Genomic DNA, 25064 nt, shown 5'->3' with positions numbered 1-25064 from the left:
TGATAATTGCTGCACTAATTGAACATTTTCTCTGTAAACAACTCTGTGAAGATGCTGAGAGATGCAGAGCAGGAGTTTGAGGTCAGACAGATACAGAAATAGATTATCGGGGACCCCCTATAACGCTGTTCAAAGTCGTGGAGATGCAGATTCAGATTCTTACATTTCTAATTTTTGTCACTTTGATATTTGTGTTTTATTATTTGCATTGCTTGTACTGCTTTTGGATGAGTTGTTTAAAATTTGCATTGTGCACGGGGCTGTTCTCAAAAACTCAATACAGCTGTATACGGTCATGTGCTCCTTGCCAATGCGTGCATCAATGCACATGTTACAGAATCCATACAGCAGCTAATGCTGTGACGGCAGTTCTGAAACACGTCGCCTGTGGTGCGATGCTAAATAAAGGCTGTAGGCTGCAGAAACCACATGATGCACAATGCAAGTATTGACCTGCTGTCGACAGAACCAAACGCAAAGATATGAGACTGACAAACGTCCGTCTACACCCTAAATAACTCCACCCTGACCTGTGAAGATGTTCCTTTAAAATCACAATCTTCTGATCGTCTTTAAATGCACCATCTTTAATTCATCAACAACCCTCCTGCACCCCTTTTGTGTTAACTCCAAATATGGTCATCCGTCATTGCATCGATGGTGTTACGAAAAAAAATGCAACATCAGAAACTGCACGTCCAGCCATTACACAAACGGGACCATCAGTCTTAACGTACCGTTATGGAGAGGCCCGTTTGGCCGTAGCGTTAGCCGCATGCACGACTGCAAATAATCGGCCAATTAACTAACTGCGCCATTAAAGTGAGGCGGGTGCAAAACGTCATATGTCCAGGGAACCTCCTGGAAAACCCTGATCCAACAAATTCAAACTGTGCATGCCTACTAAACAACAATAAACATGGCGAGCGGTCCCGCTGTGACATCAGCAAGTCAATCCTCAAAGAGAACAAACAAGGAGAAAGGGAAAGTCTGGCTTCAGATCTTGAACCGGGTCAATGCGTGTGGTGTTTCTGAGCGCGCTCAGTAGAAGACCTACAAAATAAAATCAGCAACAAGCACCTCCACCAACGTGGTCCAGGTGGAGGACCACCTGTCCCCCCATTGAAGGATGAGGACTTGTTAACAGAGTTGTTTGGGAAGGATTCACTTCACGGTGTTGCTGGTAGGTTACCTCAGAATCATGTGGCGTCTCCTAAATCTAAATTTGCTGTATATTTCAACATCGTCAGACTTTTCCAAAGGATTCGTTTGATCCCTGAATATCTGTTGTCTTCTTAGACGGTAGCGCATAATCAGGATGTCCTCCATCCTTTAAACAGCCTAACAGGTGAGGTGATCCTGCTGTTAGCACCTGTAATGGTGGGGTCTGCCTCCATTAAATGTAATGCTTTGTTGGGGCGTTAACCTGGCTCATGCAGACCGATAATCCATTTCTTTTTCACCGTTAGTACAAACGGCCCGTTTTCATCGCTAATGTCTGGACATGCAGACGAGCCCTGGAGGCTCTTCATATGTTATGCTGATGACCTAACCTTCTACTTCTGACTTTGCTTTGAATTAGCTTTAATCATTTACAGTCGGAGGCCGTCGTTCAGATGTATACTTGGCGCCCGGGGTCTGTTTCTCACCTCAAGGACAGGTCAGGGTTTGTCAGCCAGCTGGAGAGTGTCGAACAGGACTTTCAGAGCCAGAATCGCTCTCTGTGGAGCTAACCTTCACCAGCTGCTGTGTCATCTGAGAAAACAAACACAGCCGCCCTCCAGCTGCGGCCTCACGGACTGACAGATGTGCTTTAACGGAGCAAAGTCAGGGCGAGATATCTCAGCCGTTTCTCAAATACTGACTGGACGAAATCCCTCTGTAGGACGAGCGATGTGTTTTGGAGTTCCTGGACAAATGATGGAATATCTCGGTAAGAAAAAGAAGACATTAAAAGTTTGGTTTCTTTGGTTTCTTTCTTTATAACACTTCAGCTGCTACAAGAAGAAATCAGTGTGTAGTAATGAGAGACGGGCAGAGCTGTTTCTGTACACAGGTAGTTATTCTAATGCTCAACAGGAGTCGGTCATTCTGAATGCCGATGCCGTCCAGGCGACCGGCTGTGCTACCTTTGGTTACAGAAACAGCAGCGGCTTTAGATAAGCTCAATGATTAATTCATTAGGAGTGCTGTCCTCTCTCTCAGCTTACAAGGACCGGCTATTCACTGCCAGGCCTGAATCAGAATGAACCTGCCCCACAAACACAAGAAGGGACTACAGTGGGCACTTTGTTCTCTACAGAAGGTGGGATTAAGATTTCTAGACAACAGAGGGTGTACGGCTCAGGAGGGGTATTACTGCACGCGGACACTGTCCCTTTAAGGAGGTCAGGCGTAATTAACCTGTCAGTAACCAAGGAGACTGATTCCATCTACAACACAAGGTCTTATAAGAGGGTCCAGTTTTCAGAGTTACATCAAAATGTCATTACAGAGGGAGCAGGCGGACTAATGGGTCGTTTATCAGCGTCTCTTCACTTCCACACAGCGGAGAGAGAGGGGTCCACTTATGGACGACCTCTCAGTACTTACAATAATAATAATGCATTTTATTTATAGGTGCCTTTCTTGACACTCAAGGTCACCTTACAGCAAAATATACAATTTAAAAAGTTTTAAAAGAATGGACAACTTCCAGTGTTCCCAACATTTAACACTTAAGGACTTCCTGCTAACACTACATTTTCTGCATGCTGCATTGTTTACTTTGTCCGTAATAAATTGAGACTGTAGACTGTACAAATAATGGGCTTAGTATCCGTGACGTCAACCATCGTCGGCGGGAGCCATATTGGAAATGCTGAACTCAAAAAAAGTGCTGTCAACTGCTGGAAAAATCAGGTTTTTTTTTATTTGAATCAGGTCTGTCCTCAAGGGGAGAAGAAAACTACGTCTACAATGTTTGTTTGTTGAATGGAGGTCTATGAAAGAGGATTAGAGACACTGATGTTTCTTTAGCTCTGACCTTCTTCACGGAATGTTCCATTTGTTCTCAGAATTCTGACATCATCAAAGACAGAATTCTGACATCATCAAAGACAGAATTCTGGAATTCTGTCTTTGATGATGTCAGAATTCTAGAACACCTGCTGTTGCTCTCCATACAGACTGTTTTTCCTGCTGACACCTGATTGGTGGATACTCCTCAGACTACAGACAGAGACCAGAACCCTTCTCAGACTAAAACCCAGACCCTGAGATCCAGATTCAACATGTCTCTGAATCAGAATCTGTAATTACAGGTTAGTTGTAGCTGAAAGTAAAAAGCTTTGTCAGGTCTGTCCTCAAGAGGAGAAGAAAACTACGTCTACAATGTTTGTTTGTTGAATGGAGGTCTATGAAAGAGGATTAGGGACACTGATGTTTTTTTAGCTCTGACCTTCTTCACGGAATGTTCCATTTGTTCTCAGAACTCTGACATCATCAAAGACAGAATTCTGACATCATCAAAGACAGAATTCTGACATCATCAAAGACAGAACTCTGACATCATCAAAGACAGAATTCTGACATCATCAAAGACAGAATTCTGACATCATCAAAGACAGAATTCTGACATCATCAAAGACAGAATTCTGACATCATCAAAGACAGAACTCTGACATCATCAAAGACAGAACTCTGACATCATTAAAGACAGAACTCTGACATCATCAAAGACAGAACTCTGACATCATCAAAGACAGAACTCTGACATCATCAAAGGCAGAATTCTGACATCATCAAAGGCAGAATTCTGGAATTCTGTCTTTGATGATGTCAGAATTCTCTTTGATGATGTTAGAATTCTGTCTTTGATGATGTCAGAATTCTAGAACACCTGCTGTTGCTCTCCATACAGACTGTTGTTGACACCTGATTGGTCAAAACAACTCAACCCAAAACACGTCCCAAAACAAAAAACGTCCCAAAACAAAAATAAAAAGCCCCTAAATACAGATTCTCCATTTTATGTTAAATCTGTAAAAAGATGTTACAGGATAAGCTCACTTTGTCTTCCATGTTATGGACTACAGCAGATGTAGCGTGACTCAATGTTCTGATTAAGTACAGAGCAGGGTAGGAAATGCTTGAAAAACAAAAACAACTGTTCTTTGCTGGCACGGTCACACCCTTCATCATCATCCGTACTTGGTGCCCTCTGATGAACAAGACCCCCTTTATCCTTCAGATGTCTCATAAAAGGGTCTTGAAAATTCTCATGTTCCTCCATGAGTCCTGCAGAAATGTGGAAATGAATCATCTAATGATCTTAATGTTAAACTCACAGAGAGCAGAAACTCGTCTCAAGGGAAAACCTTTGAGACACTTGATCCACAACTTAAAAACAAAACTTTGGGTTTACAGAAAATCTGTGAAAGTCGACTCGACTGTAACCAAACAGAGGATGTAGGGTTTTTTTAACTCTTCAACATGACCTGCATTTAAACCTCCAGCGGTTCCACACTGGGAGGCCCGGGGAGGAAGGGAAGCGATGAGTCAGACGCTGAAGGGAGAGAGTGAGTGACGATGACAGAGACGGGGAGTTAAAAGAGAAAGGGCGTTTCTGTGAGCTGTAAACACACACACACAAGGACACCCATTTATCCTGCGGGGGTGACGGGGGGGCAGATGCTGTCGAGGACGAGCCATTGTCATTGTCCCATCGTCTTCTGTTGGTGTGTTACTCTGTTTGAGCTGAAGCTGTTTACAAGGTAAGAAGTTAAACTGAAGGGACAGCAGACTGTAAGGCCTTGGAACAGTGAGAAAAGATGCTTTATAACACAGAACAGCACAAAGACTCTGCAGGGGAGGCCAAAACAAGGCGACACATCTTGATGGAGTGCAGGTTCAAAGGTCAGGCCTCATCCAGATCCATAAGAAACCACGGAAACAAACCCAAACCAGAGGACACAAGTTATCAGAGCATTATCAGGACCTGATTCAGACAGGCCAACAAATGATAAGGCACAATCCAAAATGTACCGGCGAGCTAACTATAAGGTTGTGAGCTTTTATCGCCTGGTGTTGGCTAACAATGCTAACAACAACAGGAGCTAAAGGCTTCATAACTTTCCAACGCTGTATCGGGAACGTGCTACAATAAAATCTGCAACATTCACAGCTCCGTCATCTGACATCCTTGGAGATAAAAGGAACAAATTCCACCGGATCTGATCCGTTTCTATTCTAGTCAATGTGTTAACTTCCACTGGATCCGTTCCGTTGCGTTCCGGCTGTGTCTCTGATCCGGCAGGTCGGAGTCCTCTGGATCAGATACACAAGACTTCTATTTGTGCCGGATGCCGGAGCACGACGCATCAATCTCAACAGAGCAGATGGAGCGGGACAGGAAGTCAGGTTTCACCAAAACAAAATGAAAACATCCGGTTAATTTTCAGAATAAAACACTCTGTGTTATCACCAGATCGTATTTCACTTAACTACAACAACAAACCAAAGTCATGATGAGCGGAGCCAGGCCTGGAGTCAACAGGTCAGAGGTTTTCAGAGGACCAGAAAGACAACATGGATGAGGAGAGGAGGAGGAGGAGAATCCTTGATTCAGGGATTACTGTGGGAAAACCTCGGTCACATGACTCCAGCTGTCTGGAGGTCCTGAAAACGTAGCCGGTGGGTGTTGACGGACGAGAGAACACGGAGCCAAATTTGGATCACAACCGATCCTTTTACTGATGTTTTTCTCCAAATTATTATTGTTACTTTTTTCTAGTCCCAATTTGGACCAGGGACTCAAATTAATCCACATTATCAAGACGTTAGTGAATCATTTAAGCCTTCATTATGAAATCCAGCTCTTCAAGTCTATTAAACAAGTTTCAATTTAACCTTCTGTCGTACAAGAATGTTTTTCTTTTTAAATAATGCTTTCATTAATGTTTTTAGCTAACTTTATTGATACAGGACCTTTAGAAATAAGGGTTTACAAAGTGCTTTGACAGACAAGAAGAGGAAGCTTATAAACCCAAACAATCAGATAATCCAATAACAATGCATTTTCAGTCCTTACAAAGCCAGACAAAAACCTCCTTTTTAAATCATCAATATATAGAAATATATATATTGTTTATCTTGTTGGTTTCGGACATCAAGAGCAGCTATCTCAAAATGTATGATACATATCTTGCATCCCTGATTTTAAGGACTATCCTTCAGCTCTTGTGTTGTTGCTCCTCTGACGGCACGCTCAGTTTTTAAAATTGTCTCCAGGACTTCAGAAATTATACAAAGCAGCGGTGTTGCACCAGCTGCCGCCATGTCAGTATACTTTGCTTATGTTTTGCATGCCCAACTCATGCAGAGATAGGAAGAACACAAGCTGTCTCACTCTCAACTAATCATCCACAATTCAATTCATCTGCAGCTGATTTCAACGTTGATTTTTGTTGACATATCGCTGCATCCTGTAACAAACCAACGCTGCAGAGCCGAGCTGCTGTGGCTTCGTGTGGGCTCAGGGTCAAACTGTGACATCTTCCTTTCTTTATCTGAACTATAAGCAGAAACACATGTGCAGAACTGTTCTCCAACTCACTCAGTTGCTGCATTAAAAGCTCAGAAAGATGCCGACACTGGAAATTTGTATTAAATCTTCAAAATAAGAAATAAAGCTGATTAACCTGCAGGTGCTCGGTCCCCTCCAGAGATGCTGCTTTCACCAGAGGAATAAAAGGAGCGTTACTGCACAGTGAGGGGATTAATGACGCAGATTTTCACACCCGGACTGAACTACAACAGCTCCAGTCCTGATAACAGAGAGACACCTTTGAGAAGCTCTTATCAGTTTAACCTGAATATCCTGCCCTACTGCGACGTGTCAACAACAGCCCGTCTGTGCGCACACAGGATTACACCGCTACGGTCTGAGTGTGAGCACAGATAAAAGGATTGGAGGTTAATCTGCTGTTAAAGGTGACGGCATGAAAACTGAACCAATGTTCTCCTACCTGTTCAGTCTCCTGGAGGAGTACTTCTGAGAGCAGATTATGGACATCAGAAACCACACGCACTGAATCTGGGTTATTTGGGGTCAAAGTTCCCGACAACTCAAATCAGTGAGATGAAAAATGAACAGTGATACCCTAATTAAACAGCAGAGGGCGCCACCTGCCTCAGGCTTCTCTTATTGGACGTCTTTTAAGCTTGTAGCTGAATAGAGGCGTGCAGACTTTGCAGGTAAAGATGCATCGCCAGAGTCTCCAAAACAAAGACGACACCATCTTTTTTATTCTTCCATCTTTCTTTGATAGTCGTTCATGATGAATAAACGAAGTTGGCAACCTCTCTCATGGGCATGGCGAGTAGAGTCGCCACACCGTGTCCCTTAGGGGGCGCTGATACATCCAACATTTATGATTGTTCTTTTAGCCGTTTCCATTTGCATCCTTCAAAATAAAAGCATGTGTTTACTTCTGCATTGAAATGATTCCATCATCTCCGCTATCCCTCTTTCCAACAGTCTCTAAAAAGTAGTATGGGAGGTAGAACCTTCATTTATCAGGCCCCTCTCCTTTGGAATCATCTACCAGTCAGGGTCCGGGAGGCAGGCACCCTCTCTACTTTTAAGAGTAGGCTTCAAACTTTCCTTTTTGATAAAGCTTATAGTTAGAGCTGGATCAGGCTTGGACCAGGTCTTAGTTATGCTGCTATAGGCCTAGACTGACACACTGGGATCCTGTCTTTCCCTCTCTCTCCTCTCTCTGCCTGTCTCTCACTTTAACTCTTCCTGTCCCATTAAAGTTACTAACCATAGACCTTTCTGGAGTCCCTGAGCTCCCTTGTCTCGTAGGTTCCTCTGGATCTCTGCTGCTGTGGACGTGCCAGACTCCAGCTGCTACAACTACTACTATCCGTCTCCCCACTATCATCTCTCTCTCTCTCTCTTCATCTCCCTCTATCCCTCTCTCCAACACGGTCTCAGCAGATGTGTGTCTAACATGAGTCTGGTCCTGCTGGAGGTTTCTGCCTGTTAAAGGAAGTTTGTCCTTGCCACTGTAACTTGCTAAATGCTGCAAAGTGCTCTGCTCATGGTGGATTAAGATGAGATCAGACTGAGTCCTGTCTGGAAGAGGGGACTGGATCTGATTGATTGATGTTGCGTAGGGTCAACTTTGTGAATCTTATCATACAATGGGAGTAGATTACTGTATGCAGTTAGTGTGTCGGTGCACTTTGGTCCCTGTGGTACAGATAACAGCTCTCTCACTGACACTGCTTTGAAAAACAATGATTTACTCTTCTTCCTGCAGTGTTTGATTTTCCCGTCTGCTGGTTAAGTTTCCACCCTGGATCAGAAAATGACGCACAGCTTCAATCCTTCATCAAACAAAATGTCACATGACTGCTTTTCATCTGATCACTGTAACCTGAAGGAGAGGCTCAGTTAAGAGGATCTGGAGACACTTAAGTAACACACCTGGAGGAGGAGCTGAACTCTCCTCTAGCCCTTGTGGCATCATGTGATATTCACAGGTGAAGACCTTCTGCCAACTAGCCAAGATCCAGTTTAGGGAGAGTTGCACCAAAACCAGAAAGGGCACTGTCCACTGAGCAATCATTGCCTTGTTCATCTTGGACGGATGAAAAAATCAAGATGTAAATGTATTCCCCTTCAGGCGTAACTCATATACTTGGATGACCTTTGACCTTCGATAACCATCAGCTCATCTTTGGTTTCAAGTGGCCGTTTGTGCCAAACTTGAGAACATTTCATCCCTGGGTTCCTGAGATATCACGTCAGCAAGGAGGACATTTTTTCAGCAGGACTGCAGTATCTCTCAGCAAAGTTACATTTTGACCTCTGGGCACCAAAGTATTAAAAGTCTGAGGATTATCATATTGACTAAAATACAGAGACCTTTGACTACTACCATGAAACTCTTATCAAATCACAACCACTTGTCTGTGTCACAAGATTTTTGGTGAGGTTCGAGTTTTGTGGCACTAAGAGTAATAGGGATGTTCGCAGCTAACATCCTCCTGCCTGTGCTGGTTCCTCATGTCTCTGGTGGAGTGGTTATATATCAGTTTAACCAGACACAGCCTACATACAACTTTACCTCCATTTACTAGTGATAGGACATGATAATCGAATGCTCAGATATTCATTCATTAAATAAAAATCAAAGAGTTAATGTGAATATTTTCTCATTTTGAAAGCACAATTATTCATTGTGTTCCCCGGTGCCTGGTTGCAATACTGTATTCCCGCCACACAGGGGCCACAGGGTGTCTTAAAGCTGTTTGCTAACCGCATTAAGTAACAGGAGAAGAAGAAAACAGTTGCTGGAAATCTGTAGTGGTGTGAGATTCAGAGACTGAGCATGGAAGTAAAATATAAACACACACGCCACGCTGCTGCATCACGGAAACACAGACATAAAGGTGGAGACAGACGCTGACAGAGCCGACTACTATCAGCACCTCGTCCCGGTGCTGGTTAACGAGACTGCCACACAACCGGACCGTTAAGGGGACAGGTGTGTCATGGAGTGTTTACTTTTACTGTAGTCTGAACTTGATATTTCAAACCTGCTGTCAGAGAGCTCGAATACAAATAACCGCTGAATAAATGCCGGTGATTATCAAATAGTATTTTGGCTTGAAATGCCCATCATCAACATACTGACAAACCACGCCGCACTACCAGATGACATCACCTGTGCTCCTTTACATCCAGGTAGTAAAGCTTTAGAGCGTCATGGCAGTACACCAACTCTAGTTTGCTATCTGACAACAGAAACCTTCCCAGATACATGAACTGAGGATGAAGGATGATGATATTTCCCTCGGCCTGTTTCCATGCTCCCTCAGACTGAACTCTGCAGGAAGGAACAGTTAAAAACTGTTTCCCCAGATCATCAGAACCGTTTCCAGTCACACAAACACTCGGCTCTTTAAAGCAAAGAGGCCGTGAAACTGATTAAACCCCACAGTGAGCTCCAGAAGAGGCTGTAATCAGAGTAATAACAGACTAAACCTCCTGAAAAAGGAGCGCTGGGCTGCTCTGAGACAGCAGCTCCTCTCACATCGTCTGTGCGCTCTCTTATTAAGAGATGTCAGGCTTTAGTGAGCCACATGGGCTTTAAACGGGGGAATAATCACAATTAGATTACCTTAACTGATCCACTGAGGCTGTAATATTGATCTGAGGACATATTTAATGAGTATTTAAAAAAGACAGATGAGGAATGATTCGACCACACGAAGCTTCTGAAGGTTAGATTTGAACCCAGAGCTTATAAATAGAACAAATGACCTGTACAGTCATTTACCAGCAGTCGCTCCCTCATGACTTCAGCTGTCCTGAAACACTCATCAGCACCGTGATGAATCCCCCACATACACACACACACACACACACACACACACACAGCTTCTCTTTATAGGTCACACGCTGACACGGCACATATTTGACTTTGAAAGAGAAACTTTCAGAATAAAAGTCAACCTGTGAGATACACAAAGTATAAACGTGTTAGAGAACCAACTATGATATGTTTGTTTATTTTTAAAGTCATTTCTTGCACCTCTTTTTAATCAAGGCAGTTTCAGGGCCGGTTCAGAGCCGGCGCTCAATTGAGAACCGGTTTTTCATGTTTCGACTGCGAGTGAACCGGCTCCCGGCCGGGAAAACCAGTTCCAGAGCGGCTCCAACTCTTCGCTGGTCTAGAACCGCAAACCTCTTACATCAGGGGCGAGGTTGCTGTGATCAGAAACACAAACCTAACGTGTTTCCTCCATCGTCCTGCAGCGAACAAATCAAAGAGACTAATGGATTCCAAGGCAAAGCAGCGGTCGGCCGAGGAGACGAGCTGCCGTTGTCCTCCATCTTTGTTGTTGTTGTGAGGGAAAGTTCACGCTAGAGCTGCTGGGAAAAGCGGTGCGAGCCGGCGGAAAAACAAGCGGGCGCCGTGTCGGTTCGAGAGTTCAACCAGCTACGAACCAGCGCGAGCACCAGCCTGGAAATACAACCCGGTTCACGTTGGTCCAAAAGAGGTAAAGGTGCATTCAGTCCAAGAGTTATGTGGTCTTTTACCCCCCAGAACTACTTTCCCCTGAGCTAAAAGGTTCCTGTGCCCCCATTGTTGTCTGCGTTTCAACCGAGGGCTGAAGTCCTGGGTAGATTGTTCAAATCAGGCCAGTGACGTATGGAGACAAAAAATGTATATTTTTTTAAAAATCTTAATAAAAACTAAACTAGTTTGCATTCCCAGGAACTCTGGGGACACTGTTACGTTCAACCGAAAGTCCCAGGAATCTTTGAAAAGTACTACCCTCCAAGCAGGGGCTTTTCATGGGGGGAGATTATCTACCCCTGAACTAAATTTAGACCTTGGTTGCTCCGGTCAAAACGCACATAGTTCAGGGGTAAAGTCCCTAGTTCTGGGGTAAAGTCCCTAGTTCTGGGGTAAAGTTCCTGCGGTCAAAAAACACCTTATGAGTGTATCTCTAAAGCTGTGCTAACGCCAGAGACAAACTGATCACACGTCACGCCAATCAATCCACAGAGAAGAGTTCAGACACATTTAGCTTCTCCTTCTTGACACCACAGACCGTAAGGGGAGTTAAGCAGGGTTCAAAGTTGGGACATTTGTTTAATTTAAAGGGGTGTGATCCGCAGAGCTCAGAGAAGGAGGAGAGCTGAATGAGGACAGGTTCATGTTCAATCCACCGCAACAGGAAGATCAGAATCCAGGGTTTTGTCTTGCTGCTGGCTGCTTCCTTTTCGGGGCTGAAAAACGCTCCTATTGGTTGTTGACAATGCCATCATCTTTTGACTGCTTTGTTTGAATCAGCCAAACTAAAAACTCCTGATTTATTCAAGATTAAAGCGGCGAGGAAGGACTGGAGTGAAATGCTTGGCTTGGGTTGTTACACCGAATGATCAAGAGGACGAAAAAGGCTGCAAAACCCGGCGCTAAAAAATGGTGAATGGGTTTAAATCTGGACACATCAGCTGCAGATATTCAGGTCAAGAGCTGTGTTGCCCAAATAAATACTCTTTGTACAATTTTATCATTGTAGAGACGTTCCTCTGATGCACTGCGGGCGTGGGTGTTGAGAGGAAAGAAGCCAAACACTTCAGTTATCTCTCCGTAGTGTCAGCGTTTAGCTTTGCAGAGATTTGGGTTCAGCCTGGGAGAGCTGACGCCTGCTCAGTCAGTCCAAGATCTGTCTTCAGAGTTTGCAGCAGGGAGTGTTTAATCATCCACTTATGCAGGTTCAAACAGATTAGGAAGAGGAGGAGAAGGAGGAGGAGGAGGCCGGGAAATGGAGCTGACTGATGCACGTCAAGTTCAAACGCGCAGAGGATTCCACGAGAAGGACGACTGAGTGAAATCTGTCAGCAGGACTACAGAGCGGTGTTACCTGTGAGCTACAGAACGAATGATACGACAGCTTCAACTTGTTCCTGTTCCTTCTTCTTCTGTTGATGTTTTTCTTTACTACCCGACTTCCTTCCACTTATTTATGCTGCTCCACTCCCGGGTTTGTTAGTCCGACTTCAAGAAATGATCTACAAAGCTCTTAATGGAAAGACCTGAAGTCTCTAAAAGTAGTATGGGAGGTAGAGCCTTCAGTTATCAGGCACCTCTCCTTTGGAATCGGGAGGCAGACACCCTCTCTACTTTTAAGAGTAGGCTTCAAACTTTCCTTTTTGATAAAGCTTATAGTTAGAGCTGGATCAGGCTTGGATCAGGGTCTTAGTTATGCTGCTATAGGCTTAGACTAGATCCTGTCTTTCCCTCTCTCTCCTCTCTCTGCCTGTCTCTCACTTTAACTCTTCCTGTCCCATTAAAGTTACTAACCATAGACCTTTCTGGAGTCCCTGAGCTCCCTTGTCTCGTAGGTTCCTCTGGATCTCTGCTGTAGATTCCTTTATTGGGGTCTGTTATTCATCCTTTCTTTCTTTCTTTCTTTCTTTCTTTCTTTCCTTCCTTCTGTCTTTTTTCATTCCTTTTTTTTTTCCTTTTATTAGTTCCTTCTTTCTTTCTTTTTTTCTTTCCTCCATTTCTTCTTTCTTTTCTTTTCCTTTTGTTCCTTCTTTCTTTCCCTCTTTCTCTCTTTCTTTCTTTCTTCCATTCCGTCTTTTTTCTTTCCTTTCTCCTTTTGTTTGTTCCTTCTTCCTTTCTTTCCTTTTTCCCTTTATTACTTCCTTCTTTCTTTCTTTCTTTTTGTCATTCCTTTCTTTCCTTTTTCCTTTTATTCCTTCTTTCTTTCCCTCTTTCTTTCTTCATCCTTTATGTCTCCATACCTTCTCTCATTCCTTCACCATTTCTTCTCCTCTTTTTCTTTCTTCTGGTCTCCCTCTCTTCTCTCTTTTCTTAGACCTTTCTGGAGTCCCTGAGCTCCCTTGTCTCGTAGGTTCCTCTGGATCTCTGCTGCTGTGGACGTGGTCCAGACTCCAGCTGCTACAACTACTACTATCCGTCTCCCCACTATCATCTCTCTCTCTCTCTTCATCTCCCTCTATCCCTCTCTCCAACACGGTCTCAGCAGATGTGTGTCTAACATGAGTCTGGTCCTGCTGGAGTATTTAACCTAAAGCTTTCCTTTCACATGAAACAGACTAAGTGTTCAGAGGTTTAAACTCTCCTCAGACTCTGCAGGTTTACTGAGTTATACTCTGAAACCTGCAGAGTCTGAAAATCAATTGATATCAGTTCTCAGCCTTGAAAACATTGAACCGAACGTCACGCAGCCTCCTGGCGTCTGAATGGAGGCTCTCTGGCTCAGTGGGCAGTAAAAGCTGCAGCAGTGTGTAACCTCTGAGCAGAGAGCAGACCTCTCCTCCTCATTACTTTAAAACCCTCTGTCAGCCTGAAGTGGCACAGCTTGTAGCCGAGCGTGGACTGCTGTTGGCGGGTGTTAAAAATGGGACTGACAGGATGGAGGAGCGTTGGAGGAATGTGCTCTGAACAGGCCTCCATCTGTTTCCCTCGTTCTGCTGAACTGGTGTGTGCAGCAGAACGACCTTTGAGCTCGTCCAATGCAAATAAACTCGACAGGTAGCAGAGAGCTGGACACGAGATCAGGCCTTACAAAGACCATTCCCTCCTCTTCATGCTCACTTCAGGGTGTTTCTACACGCAGTACAAAAACAAATGCTGTTTCCAAACACTCGCCCCCTCCGGATCAATACAAACACAACAGAAAACAACTGGAGGAGAGGAAGCCTGTTCTAAGCTTCATACACAACTGTGGAAGATACGACCTGAATATTAATGTCTGTAATATAAACACCATCAAATCCAATACCAGTGCTCTGTCAGAGTCTCTGTCTGTCTCTGCTGAGTCTCAGTTTCACTGTAACTAGCACGTCTCACCTCGGCTGAAATCTGGTTTATACTGCAGCTCTGTAATAAACTGATTTTTAACTGGTGGAAAAAATGCCAAAAAAGCTTCTTCATGATGCAGATCAGAGAAAGTAAGTGTCAAATAAAATTTGTAGTTCAATTTTTTTTTTTTCAATATTTAGAATTTAAAGTAAAAATAAAACTTTCTGTTCAAATTGTCATCAGTGTAGTTTTCTTTCTATGTTAGTGTTTCTCTTTGTTTTTCTTTAGTCTTGCAAATACAAATTTAAATTTAAAATTTAAAATAATAAATAAAGTACAGATAGAACAAATCTTAAAAATGATATTTAAAAAAAGCAAAAATTAAACATTAAAATAATTAAAAAGAAACAAAAATAAATACAAATAAATAAAAAAGAATTGCCGGAGCAAATACAAATAAAAAAATAAAAAATAACATTTAAATTTAAATAAAAAAGAATAGCCAGAAAAATTAAGAATAAATTAAATAATTAATTAAATAATAATAATAATAATAATAATAATAATAATAATAATAATAATAATAATAATAATAATAATAAATAAAAAGAATAACCAGGACAAATAAAAAATAATAATAAAAAAGAAAAGAAAATATAAATAATAAAAAATTAAAGAATAAATTGCCAGAAAAAAAAAAGTATTATTATTAAACAAATAGAAAAATTCGAATTTTAAATACTATAAACTCCTACATTAGATTTTGTCTCAGTGCCTTTAGCAAATATTTAACCATAGCTGAAACTTTTACCATCCCCATCAAATACAGGAAGTTGACCAGTTATAGTACAGTACAGTTATGTCACACAGTCATATCTCGTCTAGCCAATCAGATCGAGTTGTGGGCGGTGCATTCAATGAGACACCTTGTAAAACATACGTTTTCAATGAGGTTGAATAAACCATTTGTGATTAAACCACAGTACACTGCTGATTAATTAGAGCAACACAACAATGTGACTTTGCATAATTCTCCTTGCACCAAAACACACTCTGTCTGCCGGTAACTCTTATGATTCTGAGCTGAATGCAGAAAGCAGAAGCCGCAGCAGGGAGAGCACTGCGCTGACAGAAGTGCAACATCTGCTGAGGCCACATCAGAAAATGAGAAGTGAGACGTGAGTGAGTTGAGTAATGGTTCGGCTAAATGTGCCCAGATATGGAAATGAGAAGTGTAGATGTTGGAAGTAGACCCTGACTGTACAAACTACAGTCTCCCAGAGGGTCTGCAGGTGTTGTAATACTGCTGTGTATTAGGTGTAGTCTGTGCTCTCTGTGATATTTTTACCCTCTAAGCTCGAGGGGGACGAAGCAGCGCTTCTCAAAACCAGTGATCCTGTTAATAGTCGACTTTCAGCCGTGTGTGTCTGTGGTTGATGAAAAAGGAAAGAGTCCCTTCACATTATGACATTGAACTTTACTCATCAGCTTTGTCCTCCAGTGACTAAACAAAGAGGACTCTGCAGGACTCTCTCTGATATTAATAGATGATGACCACAGACACATCGGCTGAAACTCACTAACACGTTGCAACGAAACACCAGCTCACACGTCTCTGTCTCTGAGTGCATTAAACTTCTGTGCAGGCACAAGAGAGACTACACTATTAGTATTAAATCTCTCCAATGTTAGCTTCTCTACTCTGGCTCATTGTACCTAAAGTCTCTAAAAGTAGTATGGGAGGTAGAGCCTTCAGCTATCAGGCCCCTCTCCTTTGGAATCATCTACCAGTCAGGGTCCGGGAGGCAGACACCCTCTCTACTTTTAAGAGTAGGCTTCAAACTTTCCTTTTAGATAAAGCTTATAGTTAGAGCTGGATCAGGCTTGGACCAAGTCTTAGTTACGCTGCTATAGGCTTAGACTGACACACTGGGATCCTGTCTTTCCCTCTCTCTCCTCTCTCTGCCTGTCTCTCACTTTAACTCTTCCTGTCTCATTAAAGTTACTAACCATAGACCTTTCTGGAGTCCCTGAGCTCCCTTGTCTCGTAGGTTCCTCTGGATCTCTGCTGTAGATTCCTTTTTTTGGGGTCTGTTATTCATCCTTTCTTTCTTTCTTTCTTTCTTTCTTTCTTCCTTCCTTTCGGTCCTTCCTTCCTTCAATATTTCATTCCTTCTTTTTTTCTTTCATTCTTTCTTTCTTTCTCTCTTTGTTCGTTCTATATCTCTTCATCCTTTATGTCTCCTTTTCCTTTTTCTTCTCTCTCTCTCTCTCTCTCTCTCTTCATCTCTCTCTCTCTCTCTTCATCTCTCTCTCTCTCTCTTCATCTCTCTCTCTTCATCTCTCTCTCTTCATCTCTCTCTCTCTCTCTCTCTCTCTCTCTCTCTCTTCATCTCTTCATCTCTCTCTCTCTCTCTCTCTCTTCATCTCTCTCTCTCTCTCTCTCTCTCTTCATCTCTTCATCTCTCTCTCTCTCTCTCTCTCTCTCTCTCTCTCTCTCTCTTCATCTCTCTCTCTTCATCTCTCTCTCTCTTCATCTCTCTCTCTTCATCTCTCTCCATCTCTCTCTCTTCATCTCTCTCTCTTCATCTCTCTTCATCTCTCTTCATCTCTCTCTCTCTCATCTCTCTCTCTTAATCTCTCTCTCTTCATCTCTCTCTCTCTCTCTTCATCTCTCTCTCTTCATCTCTCTCTCTCTCTCTCTTCATCTCTCTTCATCTCTCTCTCTCTCTCTTCATCTCTCTCTCTCTCTCTCTCTCTCTTCATCTCTCTTCATCTCTCTCTCTCTCTCTCTTCATCTCCCTCTATCCCTCTCTCCAACACGGTCTCAGCAGATGTGTGTCTAACATGAGTCTGGTCCTGCTGGAGGTTTCTGCCTGTTAAAGGAAGTTTGTCCTTGCCACTGTAACTTGCTAAATGCTGCAAAGGTCTCTGTTCATGGTGGATTAAGATGAGATCAGACTGAGTCCTGTCTGGGAGATGGGACTGGATAATAATTGAGTAATAAGGCAAAGTTTCTGTAAGATTTCACAATCTGTATTCCTGTCGCTCAGCGGCTCGAGTGCATTAAAAGAATCGCTCCTTATCTTCCTAATCCTTTAGTTTACATGTGAACCTGTCGTTGTGTCACAGAGGAAGCGACCTGCTCTTCTTATGCTAATCTGCATCCATTTATAAACAGAGACCTGCTGGATTACATGCAGGCCGGGTGTTGGTTTACACACCAGTCTTCCTGTGCTTGCAGAGTGAGAGCAGGTGAGTTTAAGGGGGGATGTGGGAGGGGGGGGATTACCTAGCCCTAGCTAATATCTCTCAGCCTCGCCCTCCTCAGCTCTGGCCAAACTCGTTTTACGACGCTGAGACACAAAGAGGAGAGAGACAGGAGGAAACTATCTGTCCTTCCAGGAGCTTAAACACCTGATTAACAGCTCCATGACTCTACCTGACGTCCCGGTCTGAGACTGGAGATGGGAAGTGACAGCTTGCCGTCATGGGAGCGGATAATTTTAAGTCCCTTGTATTTTTGACCAGCTGTGATGCACACGGCACTTCAGGAACCACATTTGTACCTAGAAGGTCTGGGGATCAATCAACCCTGCCATCATCTGAGATTTACCACCAATGGAAGATGTGAAAAAGCACTCAGACCAAGCTTCCCATCTGAAATGTGGTGCCATTAAGTGCTAAATCAATAAGCTGATAGATTAAGTTGATTCTCAAGTGATCAGTTTGATCATTTATTGATCATTTCCAGCCGTAATCGAGTACGTATGCCCAAAGATCGCCCCAAATGTTGCCTCTTCCCTGTCTTATATCACCACGATTACAATACTTTGTATTGTTGTCCTTTAGAAAAACAAGAGGCCGCTTCTTTGTGCAAAGCATGATGGGTATAAAGCGAGGCAGATCAGTCTAGAGGTGCCACTCTCAAGGAGTGTTCCTCACTCATGAAGTCATAATCATACATTTAAAGAAAGCGACCTTGGGGGAGTGCTGGTTTCCACTTTAAGACCACCACTCGTCAGCGAAGGGGTCGGCACAAGTCTTGGTGAACTGGTCGAAGGCGATGAGTCCACCACGCTTCATAACTATCAGTGCTACCCCAGACTGTGGCTCACATGATGCTGAAAACAGCAGGAACAAAAAGAGCAACACAGCTGCACCCAAACTGAACACTGCTGAATGCAAAGATCACAATATGTAATGAGCAGTGGTAGAACCGGACCTTTTTGGACTGGGGTGGCCAGGCGAGGTTAAAAATTGGGACTCGGGTACCTGTGGCCTAGTGGTCTAAGAGCCTCCCGTAAAGAGGCCACAGTCCTCGTCGCAGAGGTCGCTGGTTCAACTCCCTGCCGGTCAACCTTTTGCTGCATGTCCTCCTCCACTCTCTACTCCCCACTTTTCCCGTCTCTCTTCAGCTGACCTCTCAATAAAAGGCAAAAAAAAGCCCCAAATATATATATTTTTTGGGGGGGGACTTACCGGATACCTGGGTCTACTTTCACCCCTAATATATCAGATCAAAAATTTCAAATTTTTCAACTCTGAAAGGAAACAGTGTCAACATTTACATCTTCTAAACTTCATTCTTTAAGGACGTCAAAAGAAGCATCTAGCTTTTGAAACACAACTCCAGATAGTGGATTTCAGTACAAGTGGCACCTCTGACAAGGTATAGAGCCAATCATGGTTTAGGATTTTCTACAGCGCCTTTCAAGAAACCCAAGGTCCCTTCACAGGGTCAGGTAGGGGGTCTGGGGGGTAGATGGGGAAAGGCCTTGAGGAAAAGGTGCGTTTTGACTGCTTTTTTAAAACTGTCCAGGGTTGGGCGCTGTGGACGTCAGGAGGGAGAGAGTTCCATAGAGTAGGGGCTGCCACACTGAAGGCTCTGTCTCCAAGAGTCTGCAGCTTAGTCCGGGGGGATGGAGAGGAGACCCAGGTCCGAAGACTGTAGGTTCCGGGATGGTTGGTTGAGGAGGTCAGCCAGGTATTGGGGGGACAATGGTACTGGACAGTAAAAAGGAACAAAATCCAAACACGGTGACTCAGGAAACTGGCAATTCATGTTTTTGCTTCTTGAAGTTGGAAGATTATATGTTTTTGACTGTTTTATGATATTTCAAACTCTAATTGAAAGTTTTCTGATTCCTGAAGTCGTCATTTTGGACCAATTCCTGTTGAACCTGGCACTTTTCAGTATTCAGAAGAAGAACCAACAACAATTAGACTCCCAGTTTGTTTCGAAAGCCCTGACCTACCTACAGCATGTTTAATGATTAATCTGCAATATAAAAGAGTTTCCATGATTGGACAGGTTTCAAAGATCACCTGATGCTTCTTAGTATACCTCTGACAAAAGCAGCGACCTCTGACCTCTTTCATTCCCTGGCAGAAGTCTGTTTTAACCTTAGAGGACAAGAGGACGACCTGTCTTTTGGAAGAAGTCTAAAAGCAGGTGTGAAATCTGCGAGGAGTGACGAGGAAGCGATGATGAGCTTAACACCACCAGACAGGAAAACATGTGAGTGAACCCGGCTTCACTTTAACTGGAGGCACAGACACCGTCCATTCACAGGAGAGAATATCTAACCCCATATAACCTCTCTGAAAACCTGACTCAAGCCAAGTGAAGGCGAGGCAGACTTCCTCATTTGTGGGAGAAAAAGTTTCACCAGAGACAGAGTGACACATTCACTTCCACTAAACCAGCACTGGGAAATCATGGGTTACCTGTACGGGGACTTTCAGGTGGGCGGGGTAAAGACAAGACTCAGAACTACTTAGGGGAGGCATTCGTTGTAAATCAAACTTGTAGCTGAGTTGAGTCAAGCCGGGGAACCCTTGATGAATACAATGCAGAAAAACTAGTCCATGCATTTGATACTTCTGGGATGGATTATTACAATTTCCTGAAATCAGACCGCCCAAGTAAGACTCTAAAGACTCTTCAGCTGGTCCAAAATCCTGCCGCACATGACCTACCTCCCTAATTCCCCTCTAGAAGGCCTGATCCCTGTACCTAAAGTCTCTAAACACAGTATGGGAGGCAGAACCTTCAGTTATCAGGCCCCTCTCCTTTGGATTCGGGAGGCAGACACTCTCTCTACTTTTAAGAGTAGGCTTCAAACTTTCCTTTTTGATAAAGCTTATAGTTAGAGCTGGATCAGGCTTGGACCAGCTCTTAGTTATGCTGCTATAGGCTTAGACTGACATACTGGGATCCTGTCTTTCCCTCTCTCTCCTCTCTCTGCCTGTCTCTCACTTTAACTCTTCCTGTCCTAGTTATGCTGCTATAGGCTTAGACCGACAACCAGACACTTCATCTCTCTCAATCTGTACTCATTCAGGTCATGTTACTCACCACTTAAAAGGGAGGCAGACACCCTCTCTACTTTTAAGAGTAGGCTTCAAACTTTCCTTTTTCATAAAGCTTATAGTTAGAGCTGGATCAGGCTTGGACCAGGTCTTAGTTATGCTGCTATAGGCTTAGACTGACACACTGGGATCCTGTCTTTCCCTCTCTCTCCTCTCTCTGCCTGTCTCTCACTTTAACTCTTCCTGTCCTAGTTATGCTGCTATAGGCTTAGACCGACAACCAGACACTTCATCTCTCTCAATCTGTACTCATTCAGGTTATGTTACTCGCCACTTAAAGGGAGGCAGACACCCTCTCTACTTTTAAGAGTAGGCTTCAAACTTTCCTTTTTGATAAAGCTTATAGTTAGAGCTGGATCAGGTTTGGACCAGGGCCTTAGTTATGCTGCTATAGGCTTAGACTGACACACTGGGATCCTGTCTTTCCCTCTCTCTCCTCTCTCTGCCTGTCTCTCACTTTAACTCTTCCTGTCCTAGTTATGCTGCTATAGGCTTAGACCGACAACCAGACACTTCATCTCTCTCAATTTGTACTCATTCAGGTTATGTTACTCACCACTTAAAAGGGAGGCAGACACCCTCTCTACTTTTAAGAGTAGGCTTCAAACTTTCCTTTTTGATAAAGCTTATAGTTAGAGCTGGATCAGGCTTGGACCAGCTCTTAGTTATGCTGCTATAGGCTTAGACTGCCGGGGGAACTGACACATTAAAGTTACTAACCATAGACCTTTCTGGAGTCCCTGAGCTCCCTTGTCTTGTAGGTTCCTCTGGATCCCTTACTTCAAGTCTTCCTGTCCTGTCTTAGTTATGCTGCTATAGGCTTAGACCGCCAACCTGACCCCTTCATCTCTCTCAATCTGTACTCATTCAGGTTATATTACTGCGCGCCACTTAAAGGGATGAGTCGTGATTTTAGAATATTCAGATAATCGATTCATAAAAAAATGTTGGGGCGGTGTAGCAGCTTCAGTTTTATGTATTTCTTGGAGCTGCTCAATTCCAGTTGATATACCTAACTTCTCAGGCCTCCCATGTTACTGTGATTGTGACTGATAAGTGAAGTATTGGGATTGACCCGTTACCTCAACACTTACCTGGCAGATTGACGTAAACCATGAGTCTGGTCCTGTTCAAGGTTTCTGCCTGATGTCAGGGAGCTTTAATTGTTTCTAAATGTTGCCAAATTTACTCTAGGTGGAATAACGTTAGGTCTCTGTAAATAATATAACAAAAGAGGGAAGTGTCTTGGGATAATTCATACAAATAAACATGTATTGATAAAGCTTATAGTTAGAGCTGGATCAGGCTTGGACCAGCTTTTGTCATGCTGCTATAGGCCTAGACTGCCGGGGGAACTGGCACACTGACACACTGGGATCCTAGCTCACCTTCTTCCCCCCAACCCCTTCATCACTTACTTTAACTCTGCCTGTCCCATTAAAGTTACTAACCATAGACCTTTCTGGAGTCCCTGAGCTCCATTGTCTCGTAGATTCCTCTAAGCTGCCGTTGACGTCCTCCTGCTGCGGACGTGCTGGACTCCAGCGGCAACAGCTTCTACGACTCGTCTCATCACTATCACCTCTCTCTCTTACTCCCCTCTATCTGTCTTTCCAGACCCAACTCAGTCGAGGCATGATGGCTGTTTAACATGAGTCTGGTTCTGCCTGAGGTTTCTGCCTGTTAAAAGGAAGTTTTTCCTCACCACTGTAACTAGCTAAATACTGCGATGTGCAATGCTCATGATGGATTAAGGTGGGGTCAGACTGAGTCTTACCCTGTCTTGAAGTTGGGTCTCTGTTCATAATTTGACATAGAGTGGTCTAGACCTCCTATGTTTGTAAAAGCGTCTTGAGACTTATGTCTCAGCAGGATGCAGAAAAACTCGTCCATGCATTTATCTTTAGCAGACTAGACTACTGTAACGGGGTCTTTACAGGACTCCCTAAAAAGTCCATCAGACGGCTGCAGCTCATACAGAATGCTGCTGCTCGAGTCCTAACAAGGACCAAAAAAGTAGACCACATTACTCCACTTTAAAATCCTGCTGATGGTTTATAAAGCACTGAATGGTTTAGGCCCAAAATACATTGCTGATCTGCTACTACTTTATGAACCACCTCGACCTCTGAGGTCATCAGGTACTGGTCTGCTTTCAGTCCCTAGAGTCAGAACGAAACATGGTGAAGCAGCGTTTAGTCATTATGCACCACATATCTGGAACAAGCTCCCTGAAAGCTGCAGGTCTGCTCCAACTCTCACCTCTTTTAAATCAAAGACTAAGACTTTCTTATTTACCTCTGCCTCCCTATCTTAGATTATTTTAACTCACTTTAAACTAACATTTTAATGTAATTTTTAATATATTTCTAATTTTCCTTTTCTTTTCTGTTTTATCATATTTGTCATTTTAATTTTGTTCTTTTATGCTTGTCTGAATGTCTCCAATGCTTTTAATGTGTTAATGTAAAGCACATTGAGTTGCCCTCGTGTATGAAATGCGCTATACAAATAAAGCTGCCTTGCCTTGCCTTGAGATAACGTTTGTTGTGATTTGGCGCTATACAAATAAAGATTGATTGATTGATTGATTGATTGAATGTAAGGATATATCGTAAGACAGTGAAAAATCGAAGCAAATAAGGGTGGATTAAAATCAATTCAACATACTTTGTATCTGGTTGTTATTTTTAAACAGTAGGAGGCGTTACCTGCATTACACTCCGCTTGTTCAACATCATGAAGTCTCTTGCGGGCTGAGGTGTTTTAAGTTTAAAGCATGTTTCAGAATCAGCTGACTGAAGGTGTTGCTAACAGAGTGACAGGTCTCCACGAGCGCTTTTTCTCTCAGGAAGAACGAGTAGACAGAAAACCGGACACTGAGTCTGAAACATGTTGTAGTCTGAGCGTGTTTTTAATGATTAAACCATAATTGATCGTTAACATTTCCATAGATCGATCACAGAAAACACTTGAAATGTACATCCCTAAATTTAAAAGAGATTTACTTGATTTGTTTTAATATTTCATACTTTCATTTGGGAATCGCTCACTTTACATTTCTCTATAATTGTTCTGAAATTTTCCAACAAGGTGTTTTAGTACAGTGATTTAAGTGTGCAGTGGTTTAATTTGAGTTCCAACACACCTTAAAAATGAAAAAGGATGACTTAATTTACAAAGAAATATAAGAGAACAAATATATAATGCAGCTGTCCATATCTGAGGATTTAAATAAAATAATAGTTATTCAAATTTTGAGTTAAATCCAGTTTTCTTGAAAGTAGTGGGTTGAGTGTATCCTTACATTCCAATTATTGACCCCTGATTGATTGATTGATTGATTGATTGATTGATTGATTGATAAATAAACCTTCCTTAAATAAATGAACCACACTGCCTTCCTTCCTCAGGATTAAGGGTGTAAATGACAGCTTGAAAGGTGAGGTTAGACCTCTTGTTGTTTCCACAGGTCTGTCCAAAGTCCTCTCTGATACTTTCAAAGTTTTTCCTTCAGTTTGTCTGCCAAAGAAAACTTAGCATGCTAGCTCCGAAGTTAGCTTCCATTAAAACCCCTCTCCCTTCAGACTCCTTCACACGAAGCTAACTCTAAAACCTGATCCCTGTGTTGTCTCTACACACACACACCTGTCTGATGTTTGAGTTTATAACTTTATCAAAGTGAACAGAGAGCTTTTAGAGCTTTCAGGGACCCAGCTATCGCCTGTTAGCATGAATGGGAAAAAGTAGCTCCAGCCTGAGAGCAGCAACAGGAGCAACTTTTAAATCAGAGATTGGACCCACCCGACGGCTCCTCTCCAGCTCCCAGAACCTCCACAGGGACTTCAGGGTCCGAGTTAGTCCACAAAGTGTCAGTGAAGTCCAGAGTCCCCCCTCAGAGAGCGCAGAGTCCGCAGGCAGAGACACACAGAAAACTCAAACGCATCAAATAAAACAACAACATGGCAGCAGGGCGCCGCGGGGCGTTCAGGGACCGAGGGGAGGGTGGGGAATCACAGTTACAGGAGGGAACATGTTGCTCATCTCAAAACAGACCTCTCTTTATTTAGTTCATTACTTTATTATAATATAAATTAATTTAAAATAATGTGTGCACTCAACTTTGTCCCAAAGGAATAGACAGAAAAAGGATAACATAGCTTAAAGATTAAAGGTAAACAAGATTTGAATGTATGTTATGTCCAATTATGCTTATCAATACATTTTATTCTGACTAAGTTTGCAAGAGATCTTGACTCAACAGATGATCCCAATGAGCACAAGTAAATAATAATAATAATAAAGTTTATTTAAATATCAAAACAGACGTTACAAAGTGTTTTGCAT

At 43.0% G+C, this 25064-nt stretch overlaps 1 protein-coding gene across 1 annotated transcript in view; it reads right to left on the bottom strand.

Annotated features, from left to right (window-relative positions):
• plekhf2 (pleckstrin homology domain containing, family F (with FYVE domain) member 2) overlaps positions 1-24728 on the bottom strand; it is a 34067-nt gene extending 9339 nt beyond the window's left edge. Inside the window, exon 1 of the mRNA XM_034697006.1 lies at positions 24522-24728. The gene's annotated coding sequence lies outside the window, so the exon portion shown is untranslated. The remainder of the gene's footprint in view (positions 1-24521) is intronic.
• Between the last annotated feature and the right edge of the window lie 336 nt (positions 24729-25064).

The sequence above is a fragment of the Notolabrus celidotus genome, chromosome 12 (assembly GCF_009762535.1).
Source record: "Notolabrus celidotus isolate fNotCel1 chromosome 12, fNotCel1.pri, whole genome shotgun sequence".
Lineage (NCBI taxonomy): Eukaryota > Metazoa > Chordata > Actinopteri > Labriformes > Labridae > Notolabrus > Notolabrus celidotus.
This window is presented reverse-complemented; position numbering and strand designations above follow the sequence as displayed.